The sequence below is a fragment of the Ursus arctos genome, unplaced genomic scaffold (genome assembly GCF_023065955.2).
Source record: "Ursus arctos isolate Adak ecotype North America unplaced genomic scaffold, UrsArc2.0 scaffold_34, whole genome shotgun sequence".
Taxonomy (NCBI): domain Eukaryota; kingdom Metazoa; phylum Chordata; class Mammalia; order Carnivora; family Ursidae; genus Ursus; species Ursus arctos.
Genome location: NW_026623030.1, coordinates 26,929,561 through 26,944,893, shown reverse-complemented (window position 1 = coordinate 26,944,893; position 15,333 = coordinate 26,929,561).

Below are 15,333 nucleotides of genomic sequence, written 5' to 3'. Positions count from 1 at the left end.
GCTACATACCAAATACAAAGGGAAGACTCTTAAAGGTAGCAAAGGGAAAAAATAAGTAACATATAAAGAGGATCAAGGGAAATAATTCTAGTATGCTTCTTGTCAGAAACTACACAGATCAAAAGTTAAGGGGCTCCTGGCTGTCTCAGTTGGAGAACCTTGTGACTCTTGATCGCGGGGTTGTGGTTTCGAGCCCCACTTTGAGATTACTTAACAATTAGAGCTGACTTAAAAATAAATCTTAAAAAAAAATGTTAAAAGAGTGTGATTTTTTAAGTACTGGAAACCAAACAAAACCTGTAACTCCATACCCAGCAGAATAACTTTCAAAAATAAAATTAAAAATTTTTTAAAAATAAAAAAAGAAGACACTCTCAGATAATCCAAAGGTGAGAACATTCAGGGCCACCCAACTGGTGCGCCACGAAATAATAAAAGAAGTTCTTAAAAAGAATGAGGCCACACGAAAAGCCAGATCTCCACAAAGCACATGAACCACAATGGAAATCGATGACGTGGAAAACAGGAAAACAAGAGACAGAATCAATGAAACAAAAAGCCGAGTAAACAAAATTGCTTGAATTAGTAATATCTGACAATGCAGAGTGCCCTTGGCACTTGAAATCCACCATCTGCATGTCAGCTGCCATTTGGGGATATTTTAGGTCGCTTCCATGCAACACAAATGGCAAGAGAGGCTACAAATGGTTTGGGTGCTGTGATGTTGTGATTTATAATAAGAAATATCCCTTGGTCCTTGTCCCCACTCCGGGCTCACAGCTCCCAAAGCCCTTGGAACTTCCTGAGCGATAAGAGCCACAGGAGCATCTTTCGTTGTATTATTCCATCTCTTGTCCTCAGTTCCTACAATTGCTTCTGAGCCATAAAGGTGAACGGGTGTCCTGTTACTCATAACCAGCCCCTTTCCAGGACAACCGGGCATATGTTAACGAAGTGGCTTTTGTAAAACACCTAAGGAGGATGTCTGATCACCAGGGGAACCAACCATGTAACGAGAGGGTTGAAATTTCAGCCCCACCCCCTGATTTCTGGGCAGGGGAGAGCGGTTGGAGGTTGAATCAATCGCCAATGGCCAATGATTTAATCAATCGTGCCTGGGTAACGAAGTCTCTGTAAAAATACCAAAGGGCAGATTTGCAGGGCTTCTGGGTTGGTGAACACGGGGAGGTGCGAGGAGAGTGGTATGCCTGGAGAGGCCATGGGAGCACCATGCCCTATCCCCACACCTGGTGCTATGTACCTCTTCCATCTGGATATTCCTGAATTATGTCCTTTTATAGGGAACTGGTGATCAAGTATGCAAAATGTGTCTCTGAGTTCTGTGACCAATTATTGAACCCAAGGAGGGGTCATAGGAACTTCTGATCTATAGCTGGTTGGCCAACAAGAGTGACAAACTGGCCTTGCAATTGGCATCTGAACTTGTGGGGGGTGGTCTTGTAAGACTAAGCTCTTCACCTGTGGGACCTGCCACCGTCTCCAGGTGGGGTCAGTACTGAGTTGAATTGTAACACATCGAGCCTGCGCTGCAGAATTGCCCAGCGGGATGGGAGCCCCGCCCCCGCACCCATTGGAAGTGGTACCAGAACTTTGGTTGGTATCAACATCAGAGATGTAATATTGCCTGTTCTCTTACTCTCAAGACGCAGACAGAGTGATCCCATTCCCCGTTTACTTTTCTTTCCATTTAATTTTAACATTAGAGCATCAGGCCCCATTTATCAGAATCTTTATTACTGATTAGTAAAACATCAGACGATGAGTACAGAGGATAATATCACATTTGCATTCGCTTCATGAGCAATGGCTCTGTTTAGCTGATACGGCAGTTCCTTTTTCCCTCATCACATGCCGCTCAAAGGTTTGTCTCTGTAACGCACAGATGCCAGATGCTCTCCCTAATTAGTATTTCAAGCTCGACAGTGACCGTCCCCAAGCCATGAGCATCATTCTCCAACGTGGGGGCCTTGACCCCTTCCTGCAACCCCAGCTCCACGCGAGCCTTTTCTTCTGACCTTCACAGCTGCCGGCTTTGTGGATCAGCAGTTGGGAGGCTATTCTGAGTATCTTCGACTGAATATAGGGTTGGGGTGATCACATGTGCAAATTGCAGCCACACGGGTGGCAGGTCCAGGGACCCCGGTTCCAGGTGGCCACAGCAGCTCCTCTGTCCTGAGCTATCAGTCACCAGTAACAAGCTCACCTTCCAAGACAGGGGAGGAGTCCGATATGGTGGGCGTTCCCTGGGGAGCAAGAGTACCATCTTTGGGAGGACTGTTCTCTACAAATGTGACAGCCCTCAGGACTTTGCACCGAGGTCCTGTCTTTCCTTCTGGGCACCCACTAAGCCCACTGTTCACCACTGCATAGAACTCTCCCTCCACCCCCAACCTCACCCCCCAGGCAAGTTGTTAAATCCCTAAGGTCATGTGGGCGGGGTCCTAATAATGGGATTAGTCCCCTGATAAGAAGAGACACCAGGTGGTGTTTCCCCTCCCTCCTTCCCTCTCCTCCCACCCCCACCCACCCCCAGGCCTACGAGGACACGGCATGAAGACGTCAGTCTGCAAGCCAGGAAGACGGTCCTCACCAAACACCCAATCTGCTGGTACCTTGGACTTCTGAGCCTCCGAACTATGAGAAATGAATGTGTGTTGTTAAGCCGCCCAGTCCATGGTATTTCTGTAATTGTGGCTCTAACAGACTGACAAGCCCCAAGCTCAAAGTCTTATATTTCACACCTAAAAATATGTTACATATCTTTAACATGTTATAAGACATGAGAGTATATCTCACCTCCTAAAAATTAAGATGCAACAGAACCTCACGAGAGCCTGGATTCGGGGAGCAACTGTTCACGATAAACAAGACGGCTTCTCCCCATCCTTGTTTCTAGAGGCTCCCGGTCTCCTTTTCTTGGCTTGTCTCCCAGTAACTGCCCCTTCTCTCTCCCCGCCAGGCAGGTGCACGTTCTCTGGTCCCTGCACATGTGACTCACACATGGGCTACCTCAACCCTGACTGTCCCACTTTTCCTTAAAACCATCCCATAGACAAGTTCAGATTCCCTGCAAAGAGGTTCCGATTGCCCCAGCTCTGGGCTTGGGGCTCAGTCTGATCTCATCACCGAGACACCAGGCAAGCATCCGTAGACCCACCACCCAGCAAGACATGAGGCGGCAGACTCTCTGAAGGCAGCCAGGAAGAGGGCAAGTGCAGTAATTCAAAATAGTGTGGTGCAAATGCACAACCCCATGCCCCCAACATCTCAAACCACTCCAGGCAAGTCACGAGGCCCTTCATGAACACAAAATGCTATTTGAGATCAGATAAGCCTAAAACCAGTCCAGGGGGTTTCCCTTACTCAAAAACCCCTCCAGAAATTGTGATAAAACATTGCTTAGGGGCGCCTGGGTGGCTCAGTCGTTAAGTGTCTGCCTTCGGCTCAGGGCATGATCCCGGAGTCCTGGGATGGAGCCCCGCATCAGGCTCCCTGCTCCACTGGGAAGTCTGCTTCCTCCTCTCCCACTCCCCCAGCTTGTGTTCCTTCTCTCACTGGCTGTCTCTCACTCTCAAATAAATAAATAAAATCTTAAAAAAAAAAAAACCAAAAAACATTGCTTAATCTCCAGCTTGGCTGCTGGTTGGTTTTCTGGAGGTAGTATCATGGACATGAGGGGAGAGGCTAATCAGAAACTTCCAGAAACGTGTGCTTACTTAGTGTTAATTTTTTAAAAATATATAATATATTTATTCATGAGAAACACAGAGAGAGAGAGAGGCAGAGGGAGAAGCAGGCTCCCCACTGAGCAAGGAGCCCCACGTGGGACTCAATCCCAGGACTCTGGAATCACAACCTGAGCCAAAGGCAGATGCTTAACCGACTGAGCCACCCAGGCGCCCTACTTCGTGTTTATTCGTAATGAAGAGGAGGTAACAGAAGATTTATTGGGCAGATACTTAATATGCTTCTCTTACACCCCAGAGATTTAAACAACTGGATGAGTATGGATGTACCCACTTGTTTAATATTTTAAGAGAAGATGACAAGAATTTACTGTTCTGTGATGTCCATCCACAGCGTGGCTCGGAGCAAATGTGTTCAGTTCACATCTAATAACAAGATAAAGTAAATCTTAAAAGAAACTACGCCCCACTTAACTGCTCTTTGAAACCCGAAGAGGCTTGGAATCTCAACAAGTGATTGCAAAAATGTTGACTGAAGACCTACTATGTGCAACAAAGAATTGGGCTAAGTTACTGGGGAGACGAGACAAGCGGAGAAATAAGCTGTTCTTCCATGAGCTCAGGATCCAGAAGCAGCGACATACTCACATGACTAAGTCTAACACAAGGCAGAGCTTAATGTGCGGTTGAGTCAAAAGATTAAACAGTGTGGGGGCGCCTGGGTGGCACAGCGGTTAAGCGTCTGCCTTCGGCTCAGGGCGTGATCCCGGCGTTGTGGGATCGGGCCCCACATCAGGCTCCTCCGCTAGGAGCCTGCTTCTTCCTCTCCCACTCCCCCTGCTTGTGTTCCCTCTCTCGCTGGCTCTATCTCTGTCAAATAAATAAATAAAATCTTAAAAAAAAATAAAAAAAGTTTAAACAGTGTGGAAAAATGGAGAGCGGAGAACAGTTCAGAATCGTATCTGTAAAGGCTTTATCTATTCACTCACTATTTCAACAGCATCTTCTGGACTTGACTCTGAAAACGAGATAATGATACTTGTAAGTAAGCAATCAACAGCCCATTCAACTACAAGGGTACTTGTGGTATACCAGGAGCCTGATACACATTGTCTCCTAACTGAAATTTATTTCAACCCCATGTTGACCAAGGCTTTCCTCGGTTATATAAACATACCTCCCTTTGACCCAGCGAAACACCAACTACGTTAGGGTACAGTCAGTATAATGATGAAAAAATTGAGTCATTCATCCCAGTACAAGTGACACACTAGAGAAAAAGACTGATGTGGATTTCTTAACAAGATATATTTGAGGTTTTTTTTTCTTTATATAAGAATATATACAGAAATAGAAACAATTTAACCACGTGGTCAGGCCTAACACCATTAATAATTAAACCCACTGGCAATGCTTTGCACACAGATTCAGTCTGTAGTAATCATATCTTTAAACACCAATATTCATGCCATAAACTAATGTTTCATTGTCCAGCGCTCAGCGAATATAAACACATCACTGAAGCCCGTGGAAAAGGTCTTCCCACCACCTGTCTTAACATTTAGCAAGCGTGTATTTCCCTTTGCCTGCTTGAAAGTAAAGGCAAAAGCTGGTCTGGATGCAAAGGTGGAGAATGTCCTTTACAACTAATCATGGTTTTGCACCATTTATCAGGAATCATGCTTCCCACCCTAAAGTCTCTCTCAGAGAATGTCCACTCTCCTAGCTCACATAGTTACACATCTCAGGCTTGAGATTCATTTCTATCTACTTTTGATTTTTTTTCTGGACTGTTCCAAATGGAGTCCCAAGGTGTGATGGTTTGTTGTTGAATTATGGGGAGGTGCTGTGCTGTTACCCAATGTTCAAGGTTGATGAAGTTATTAAAATGGTGACAGTATCAATTGACATAGCAACAAAGACATCAACCCATGGTCTGATTTATCCAATGGGTGCTGAGATCTTTTACAGCTCTTAGGAGCTCGGACACAGTGCAAATGAAACACTTAGCTGTGCCAAGAGGCTTGGAATCCAGAGACGACCCCCCCCTCCCGCCTGGCGCTGAATCACTGGGCGTGGTCAGTCATGAACAGCGCCTACTCTTTCCTTTCAACCGCCCCGGAGTCCAAAGCCCTGAGTGTGTCCACAGCTACTTTACCTGCGTGTCTGTCATCAACAGACTGCATTCTGAGAACTGACTGTACGAGAAAGAAGACTCCCCGCCATAGAAAATGATGTTCTCCTTCACGTGTCTATTTCCTCATCTCACCCACAGAGATGAAATCTTTGTCTCCCAGGAATTAATATGAATCAAAGAAGAGTGAGAAGACAGCAAAAGAAGGGAATATCACCAGGACTGGGAACAAAATATATACCTAAAAATATATGAGGGAAATATATGAGGCACCAGGAGAATATGCTTTATCTTGTCCTGGTTTGACAGGCACATAAATCATCTCTTGTTGCTTCCTTCATCCAAGACCAAGAGCTAAAAATATGATGTGGCACCTGTGTTCTTCAACAGTGTTTTATGAAGGAAATGACTGTCAGGGAACTTGCATTTTGGGTTGAGCCCGCTGTGCTGTCCCCTTGAGACAACAGGAAACTTGAGAGGATCTAGATTTGATGGTATTTGGAAAGCTTTTTCTAGAGGACATCCTGAGTCCAATCTTCTCTGTGTGTGATTGTGGACAAGGTGGTGGTATAAACACAGATAATTCGCATGAATCCCCGATTCCCCAGAATTTACCGTGCACCAAGCCCTCCAAATCTTCTTGTCCCCGAGAACCAGGAAAATGGAAGTTCAAAATGTCAAGCACTGTCAATCCTAAAACACACAAACACTCAAATCTTGTACGCGGGGATTTTTTTTTTAAGTAGTCTTATTCCTCTCAAAGGAAAAACATTAAAGTATAGGCTATGAAAATGCACCTTGCACTCCTGATACACGTCAGTGCTCTTCAGGACATGGGATTCAGGAGCAAACCAACCCCAGGCTCCGCATTCACAGCGCTTACCTTCTTGTGAAGAAAGTAATAGCAGAAATAGGGAAATATTCTGGTGTGAGGGGAAGAGAAGTATCAAGGTCAATTCTAAGGATTTTTTACTGGAGCCACCTGCATGGATGATGGCTCCGTTCACTGAGATCGTGAAAGCAGGCAGAGACATAGTGAGGGGATGGAGATTAATTCTGAATATCTTCAACTGGAGAAATATTTTATGCATTTATTAGGAGATGTGAAGTGCAGACTTGGCTGTAGGGCTCTAGAGTCAGAGGGAAGAATCAGGCTGCAGATACACATTTGAGAGGCACGAGTGTGCGTCCGGACGGTGTTCAAAGCCACAAGACTCAGGGCAGTTGCTTCAGGAAGGAGTGGAGGAGGAGAGGTTCGGGACTGAGCCTTGAGACTCCCTAGTGCTGGAAGTAAGGAGAATGGAAAGATGAGGAGAGACCCAAGAGCAGCAGGTGTCCCGGATTGGGATAGGTCTGATGTGGCTGATAGCAGGGGAGAAAGATGCCTTGGTGACACGGGGCAGCGTGTGCAGGTGACAGCACAAGGAAAAAGCAACAGGAGGCTTGGAAACAGTGTCTGTGGACTGTCGAGTCACGGAAAGGTGGTCAAATAGCAAGAATGCAAAAGGAGCAAACAGATAATGAGATCCGCCAGACAGACAGACAAGCTTCCTGTGCATGCACCGCGATTCCACTCGTGAATATATCCTTTAAAAGATGGCGCATAGGGTGGAATCACATTTTTGAGTTATGAACCCAGGTATTAAACTTGGTCCTGTGACTCTTCTTTACATTTAGGAAGCAGCTAGAACACTCTTTGTGCATCACTTCAGGGCAAGTAGGACATCACAGAAACAGAAAAACAAAAGTATTCATCTGTCTTCTGCATTTGAAAAGTCTAAACTCTCCATCGGAGGCATAAACAAGATAATGAAAGAAATTCAGAAAAAAGCATCTTGGGTCAAAGCAAACCCTTTACCTCTCTCTCCCTTATCCCACTGAGAAAGCAAAACCAAATAAAACTTCTGATCAGGGATTCTGGAACTTGGGAAGCAGACGTCGACAGTAGCGATCTCTGAGGAGCACGGGACACTATGGGTCAGCGAACCTCGGACAGATGTGTGGGGATCCGCCTCAATTTCTCGCTCCAGGCAAGGGGCAAGATTCCAGAGCGGCGTGGCTACTGGGTGCGTCTAGGAAGACAGACCAGGGGAAATATTACAGGCTTCCACCATGGCCCAGAGAGTCCGAGGAGCAGTGGATAAATTATTCTCCAGCAGACAGTGACGGCAGAGAAGTAGCATCGTTGTAAGAGGCACCTCCCAGACCCCTGAAGACGGCAGAAGAACAGCAGAGGGACTGGCTGTAAAGACAAAGACCCTGGGAGGTACAGAGGAGAAAATCAGACCCAAAAAGTTGAGTTGATGACTCAGCCATGAGCCCTGGCATCCAGAACCCACGCACGCCCAGACAAGGACGGATGTCCATGGATGCTGTTTGAAGGGCCAACAGGAAGAGGTTATAAAAGCACGCACAGGGGCTTTACAGGGTTCATGGGACTCATTGGGAGCATCACTGATGTCAGCTATGATTCCAGCCAGGTCTTCTCACCCCTGCCTCACCGCCTCTCTGAAGATGGGGAGGGGCCCGAGGTGGAGCTCCAGAGAGACGGCAGCCCGGTGAAACACCCTGAGCTGTGTTCCAGGGAGAGATCCCACTGCCATTATCAGCTATGAGCACCCGCCCCTCACCGGACACCGTGGACGCTTTCACATAAAGCACAATGTCTGCTCGAGAGTGGTATTTTGAGACTCCCACCTTGGTCCAGACGGTAAAAGCACAAGGATCTCTTTTTCCTCATTAGAGGTTAGTTCAGCACATAGCACTTTAACAAGCAGACACAAACTCTCCCTCATTGCAACCTTCTCCCCCTTATAAGAAATGCCCAACAACCTTCTTCAAGAAGAAAAAGGGAAGTATTGGTGGGGAAAGGTAACTCTGGGGGGAGCTCCTGGGACAAAGCGCGGGCTCCTTCAGGACTGTATTTGCCTGCAGCGGAGACATGGGTGGAAATGCATGTCTTCTGGAAAAATCAGCCTTTTTCTTGGTGTAAAGATCAAGATCCATGACGTGAATGTAGAGAAAGGCAGTGGGTAGAGGGATATCCGGACAGGCTTTCTTCTGGGGAGGACGCCTTGAGACTTTTGAGGCAGGAGTGGGCTTTCAGGGAGGGGGGAGGGGAAGTTGCTGGACAAGCTAATGACTGGGGTGTGGGCTTTTCTCATGTACATGTCCCTGGGGATGTGGCCAGAGTTGGGGTATTCTTTCTCTGCAGCTCATCACCAGAGGTCTGGCATCAGAATCCAGAAAAACAGCACCCCTGCTCTCCACGTGACGGATGGCTGCGTCCACACTGCCGACTTTGAGTAGGAAGATGGGTCTCAATCCCTGAAAAACAGCGGAGTGATCATCTTCCTGAGGTGACAAGCGGGGCCGTAGCCAAAGTTAGCACCGGCAGCACAAGCCTGTGCTCGGGTTCCTTCGGCAGGAACTGCTCCGCCCTGTCCCCTTCCTCTTCCTTGGGGACGCGCATGGTCCCCGCTGTGGGAAACCAATATTGTAATTAAATGCCAACACCCGGGGAGGGGTCTAAGGAGCAAGATTTTTAGGTGGAAAAAGGGCTCCCTGCCTAGAAATCCACTTCCCACCTGCCCATGATTGGAGACGAAAAAAGGAAATGTTGGGTCTGGGAAAACCTGAAGCTTTCACACCACAGCAGAGAGGAGGCTGACACCATACATGGCACCTGGAGAGAGAATCCGAATCTGCCTTCACTGAGAAGTCACTGGGAACAGAGGTTCAGAGCAGGTCTGGTGCACGGAGGGCTTGGAAAGGACTGGGACTTCCTTTGGCAACAAATGTCTGGAGAAAATCGGGGGTATTTTCTGGTACCTGGGTCCCAAGAACTTCCTCACCTGAGTCCTGTTCTGTAGTCTTCTGGTAGCTTCTGGGCAGCCACCTGATGCTTTTCCAGTTACATGTCTTACGCTTCGGATAGCCAGAGATGATTTCTGTTGTCCAGACCAAAGAAGCGTATCGCGTAGAGAGGTACATCCATCATCTGGTCAAAATAAATAGCTCCGGGACGCCTGGGTGGCACAGCGGTTAAGCGTCTGCCTTCGGCTCAGGGTGTGATCCCGGCGTTATGGGATCGAGCCCCACATCGGGCTCCTCCGCTATGAGCCTGCTTCTTCCTCTCCCACTCCCCCTGCTTGTGTTCCCTCTCTCGCTAGCTGTCTCTATCTCTGTCAAATAAATAAATAAAATCTTTAAAAAAATAAAAAATAAATAGCTCCCAGTTCTAGATGTTTGTCAGACATTTCATGGCCCAACGTCCTCGTGGAATTACATGAAATGGAATTGTCAGCATGCTAATAAACTGTCCCTAAAACCCTGAAGAGCAAAAACAAAACTGTCACGGACCCCTTGGACTCCCATGTGCCACCAATGTGAGTGAGTTGGCCCTGCCCGCTTCCCAGAGGGATGCCCCATTCTAGAAGCTTCATGGTCCCTGGTCTCATCATGGAGCCAGGATTAGCTGCCTTTATGCAGGCCGGAAACACTGCACAGCCAAGGACAAAGCCAGATCCCCTTCGCTCTGAGGACGGCCATTGCCTTGGCTCGGGGTCTGATCTCTTACCACCGACTGTTGGTCTGATGCTGGACAAACTCTTTAACTTCCTGACATCTCAGTTGCTTCTCGACAAATGAAGGGTCATGGCAGGACCTCCCTCCCACATCTGTGAGTATGAGAGATGGTTAAGTGCCGAGACTCACATCGGGCGGGAGGTACAGATGCTCACTTGACATAGGCGTTTGTGTTATCGCGATTCTGGCCGTTACAGAATGGTACAGTGCGGGGGCCAGACGGCACCTGCAGGTAGACTCCACGCCCAGATCTCGGGCTTCTCACAAACGAGTGAGCTCAGACGTGTTCCTTGGCCGCCATGTGCCTCAGTCACCACATCTGTACCCCAACAGTCCCACTCCTGGGTATCTATCGTAGAGAGAAGGAAGCTTGTGTTCACCCAGAAACCTGCACGCAGATCTTCATAGCACCTTTAGTTGTAAAAGCTACAAACCAGAAACCATCCAAATGTCTTCCAAAGGGTGAAAGACACTTCCTTAGGAATGGAAGACCACTCAGCCATTAGAAGGGATGACCTATTGGTACACAAAACAACTTGGATGGAGCCTAAGGGCCTTGTGTGAGTGGGAGGGGGGGCAGCTAATCTGGAAAGGTTGCTTAATGTCTGGTTCAGATGATCAAATTATGTGGCATGTAGGAGCTGGGGTTGGAAAGGGGATTCTGCAAAGACCTAACACCAAGGGAGTCTCCTTGGGTGACAGAATGTTCCCTGATTGTAACAGCGGTCATATGATCTATACATGTGAGAAAATTTCACAGAAGTATTTGCAAAGAAAAAAGTGCATCTAGACCCTGGGGAAGCCCAAAATAAGGTCCGCAGGGCAGTCAATAGTTAATGGCAACAATGTTCATTTCTCCGTTCTAATAATTGCACTGTGGTTACGTAAGGTGTTGTCATTGGGTACACAGGAACTCTCAGCACTATTTTTGCAGTTTTTATGTGAGTCTAAAATTATTTCAAAAGTTTTTAAAAATAGCACCCATGTAGAATTGAACAATTCAGTAAACAGATGGCGGAGGGTGGGAAGCAGATTTCTGACTGTTGGAGCGGCAATGTACAGATGAGCAGGGGGGGAAGGCTCGCATCATCCCTGGGATAATGAGGAAGAATTGGAGACACAGTATGAATTCCTGTTTACCTTTATGTAGAAACAGACGGCTTCGTATAGACATATGTATCGATATGCGTTGTTTAGACACGTGTGATGTATACATACACTCACGCTTCTATTTCCTTACCCTGCCAGATGAAAGAGCTGAAAGAAATAATACCCTGTAGCAATAAGCTCCCCTAGCATCTAGATCTTGGCTTTTAATATCCTTCTCCAGTAGAAGGAACCAGGGATCTTTGGAGAAAGGCTGATTCTAGGATTGGGGCATGAAATATACAAGATGAGTCGGGAGCATCTGGAAGTGCAGGAAAGTAAGGAAGTGATAGGAAGGAAGGAAGAGAGAGGGAGGAAGGAGAGAAAAAGGGGGGGGAATCCACACCGATGTCATGGGAGCCAATTGTAAGAGCTCCCAATGGCCAATGTCTTGAAAAACTGTTGTTTCCTATATTTTTTGTCTCTTTTAACTTTTACGGGTGGTGTTTCAGGTGGGGGGGGGGCAAATCCAGCCAATTTAGTTTATTCTTTTAGTTGCTTGCTGTGTACTATTCCGTCATCTGAATAGACATTGTGTTGTTCCCAGTTTGAGTTATTAGTAAATCTGCTAATAAGATTCATGGACACATTTTCTGTTGACACATGCACCCCTTTCCCTCGGGTGCTTGCTTAGAGGCAAAATTGCTGGGTTGTAAGGTGAGCAGAGTTCGACTCTCCCAGGTATCCCCAAATGTACTCCTGCCTCCAAAGTGGTTACATCTCAACACACTGTAGCCCTTAGCTCACCACGAGTGTTGATTACAGAAAGGCATTTTTCCTTTGACTTTAAACCGCAGCAGGCATTGTTCTGGGTAAAATACCATTCAGCACAGCTATTATTCCTTGCTGACGGCAGAGCTGCCTGGATGTCATCTATCCCGCGTGGATCAGAGGAGGAAAACCTGCCCATCCATTCCTCACTGCTCCCTCTTACCAGAAATCCTGGTCATCCTGCCTGAGCCATCAATTCTTATCACTTTATTTTCAGTCTTCCCCCTAGCTCTGCGTCTCCAGAACATTCATTCTCGTATCCCCTGCTTTGCTACAGAAAATAAAAGCCCTTGAAGGAAACATACATAAAGGGAAAGAAGAAGGCATCTACAAACACACAGTGCTTGGGTTTCAGTCTTCCCAGCTTGCCCACTTTGTAAAAATCTCTGCCAGATCTCCAGCAGTCCTCTCCCGAGTGCCCCAGAGTTCATGGGTTCAGGGCGCTCTCAGCTCCCTGGGAATTGGCCTTTTCAGAACGGGTGTCACACACACTCCCCTGCCCCGTGCCATGTCACCGAGCGCGGCGTGCATTGATAGACTCACCGGATGCACTGGCGGCTGAGAGCAGGGGACCTGAATTGTTTCTAAAGCAGTCAAATTAAGAACATGCTGTGTCTTCTCTCTCAGAGCTCAATCTCAGCACTTTTCACAGACGTATGGAAACACTCCTCGGGGTGACATAAATGCTAAAGGGAAGTCAAAATATCCCTCCTGCAAAAGAGCTCACATTCATCTTGGTTTCTAATGCTCTAAAGAGAAAAATGACACTCGATTTTACACAGACTGAAGTATGCTAAGATATGTCGACACTTGGAGCTGAGCAGGAAGAATGTTGGCTTGCTGGCTTTGCTGCCTAAGCAGAGCTGTGCGGATTACCGAGGGGCCGGCTCTGGAACACAAGATGTCAAGTATTTACGACTATAGGACATTATCTCCTGCATGGGGCTCAGGGGTTGCTAATTTAATAGCAGCCCCAGGCAGCCTGGGGGAGGGAATAAAGTTGCACAGAGAGTTCACGGTGCTTCTCAGGAAACAGAATAATGTGGAGGTCTCCTGAAGACCACAAAAAAATGTGAACTGGTCTGTATTTTAGCTGCTGGTCCTCTATGGGTCCAGCTCTAAATAATGCTAATGTTTTTTTAAATAGGTATTAGATCTATCTCTCTCCTCCATATCCCTCTAGAAATTTAGTCAATCAAAAGGTAGAATTTTTAAAATTATGACAGAATGTTGACCATGAGCCCGGTGAGCACGTGTTGTATGTTTCTTTAAGGTGCTGGGTATCAATGTACAGACGACCCTGTTTGCTGTTAACACAGTGCAGATACTGAAGAAGAAAGGGGGAGAAGCAGACCTTCTGGTACAGAAGACTTGCTCACGATGGGCACTCTTGCCGTCTTCTAGTTCCGTTGACAGTGACCCTGCGCGGCCTCCGTGGCAGGGAGTGAGTATCTCAGACAGCCGTCGAGCCCCGCGGCGGCGGCGGACGGGCAGGGCATGGCTGTTCTGAGCCGCAGGGAGGGGAAGCGGGAGAATTCTCTGAGCCCAGGACCGCCACCCAGCTGCCTATGAAGAGGACGGTGCTTGAGGACAAAGCATCTTCTGAGAACGGGTCTGACGGAGGGGAAAGGGACACAGCAGGCACAAGGACGGTGTCCCTTCTTGTGGCAGGACACCTGTTCTCACAGGAACACCGTGCCGCTCCCAACCTGTCATCATCACGATTGACCAACGGGCCGACGGTAGCCGTGCTCACGATTCGGGAAACTGCATGGAACGTACAGACATCCGTGGGCAGCCCCCCTTCCGCAGGTCAGTCATGGGTGCGTCTAGAGCTCGATTCCTTAGTGGCAGAGCAGACCCCAGTTACCCTTTTTAATGGAGGTAAGTCTGGAAAGGAAATTACTTTTCTTCAAACTCATTTTGGAGTCTGGAACGGTCTCAGGAATCCTCTGAAGCTCGTTGGCAAAGCCGGCTGCCCCAGCCTTGCAGCCCACCTGGTAAGCCCTCAGCCCGTCTGTCCCCACAGGTGCCACTGGCTGCAGAGAGCGGACAATTGCCCCAGAGAATGAGGACTCCACTTCTGGGCACAGAAATCACGGTGGGGAAGGGGGCATTAGGGTCTCATCCGGTGATATTTGATATTTGCATTGGGCATAGCAGTAGCTGGTTTCCAGACCTGTTTTTGCCAAATACTTTCTATTATCAAATTGAAAGAAAACTTGTAATTTTAATAAAGTCACTGCTATTTAAGGCAGGTGAACTGCAGACTTAATCTGATATGCTAGCTGCTGACCATCTGATTACAGAACCATTTTACCCACTTGAAAATGACACTCTTAGGGAACAGCAGACACGGGGTAAAGAATAAATCATGGCAGGAGATGCTGCTCTTATTTAAATGAATCACTGGTCAAAATAAGTGGAATTTTTAATTCTGAGGAGATAATTGGATTGTGGGAATTCTCTAAAATTTGGCCTAGGGAAGAAACCTAGCAAAACGTATGCACGCTCGGTGAGATAAAGGAGCTGAATTTCTGATAAGTCAAATAGGCAAAATTTTCTCCTTTTTATTGGTCTTCATTGGAATGAAGCAGTCACGGTGTCGTCTAAAGAGAAAGTGACATTTTTCAGCATCCCCTTTTCCGACAGAGGAAAGGGTTATTCTGGCTTGTGTGAAATGCAGGTTCCGGCAGCGAGCTGAGGGCACCCAGCCTCCTTCCTGCCTTGTCACACCCGAGCCGGGGGGGTGAACCAGAGCCACCCATCCAGCCTGAGCAAAGCAAGATGCAGTGTGGAGAGAGAACCCATAGATTTATTTTTGACCAAGCACTGGGTTTCCTTGATTAAATCATCAGTTCCTAGAACTTGACCTAGACCTTTACCAAGCACTGGTTATCTAAGGAGTGATCCCCACCCCCGGGCTAGGGACGGTTTTATCACGGCTGTTCAGACACCACCCCTCGGGGCACCTGGGCCCTGGTTCTG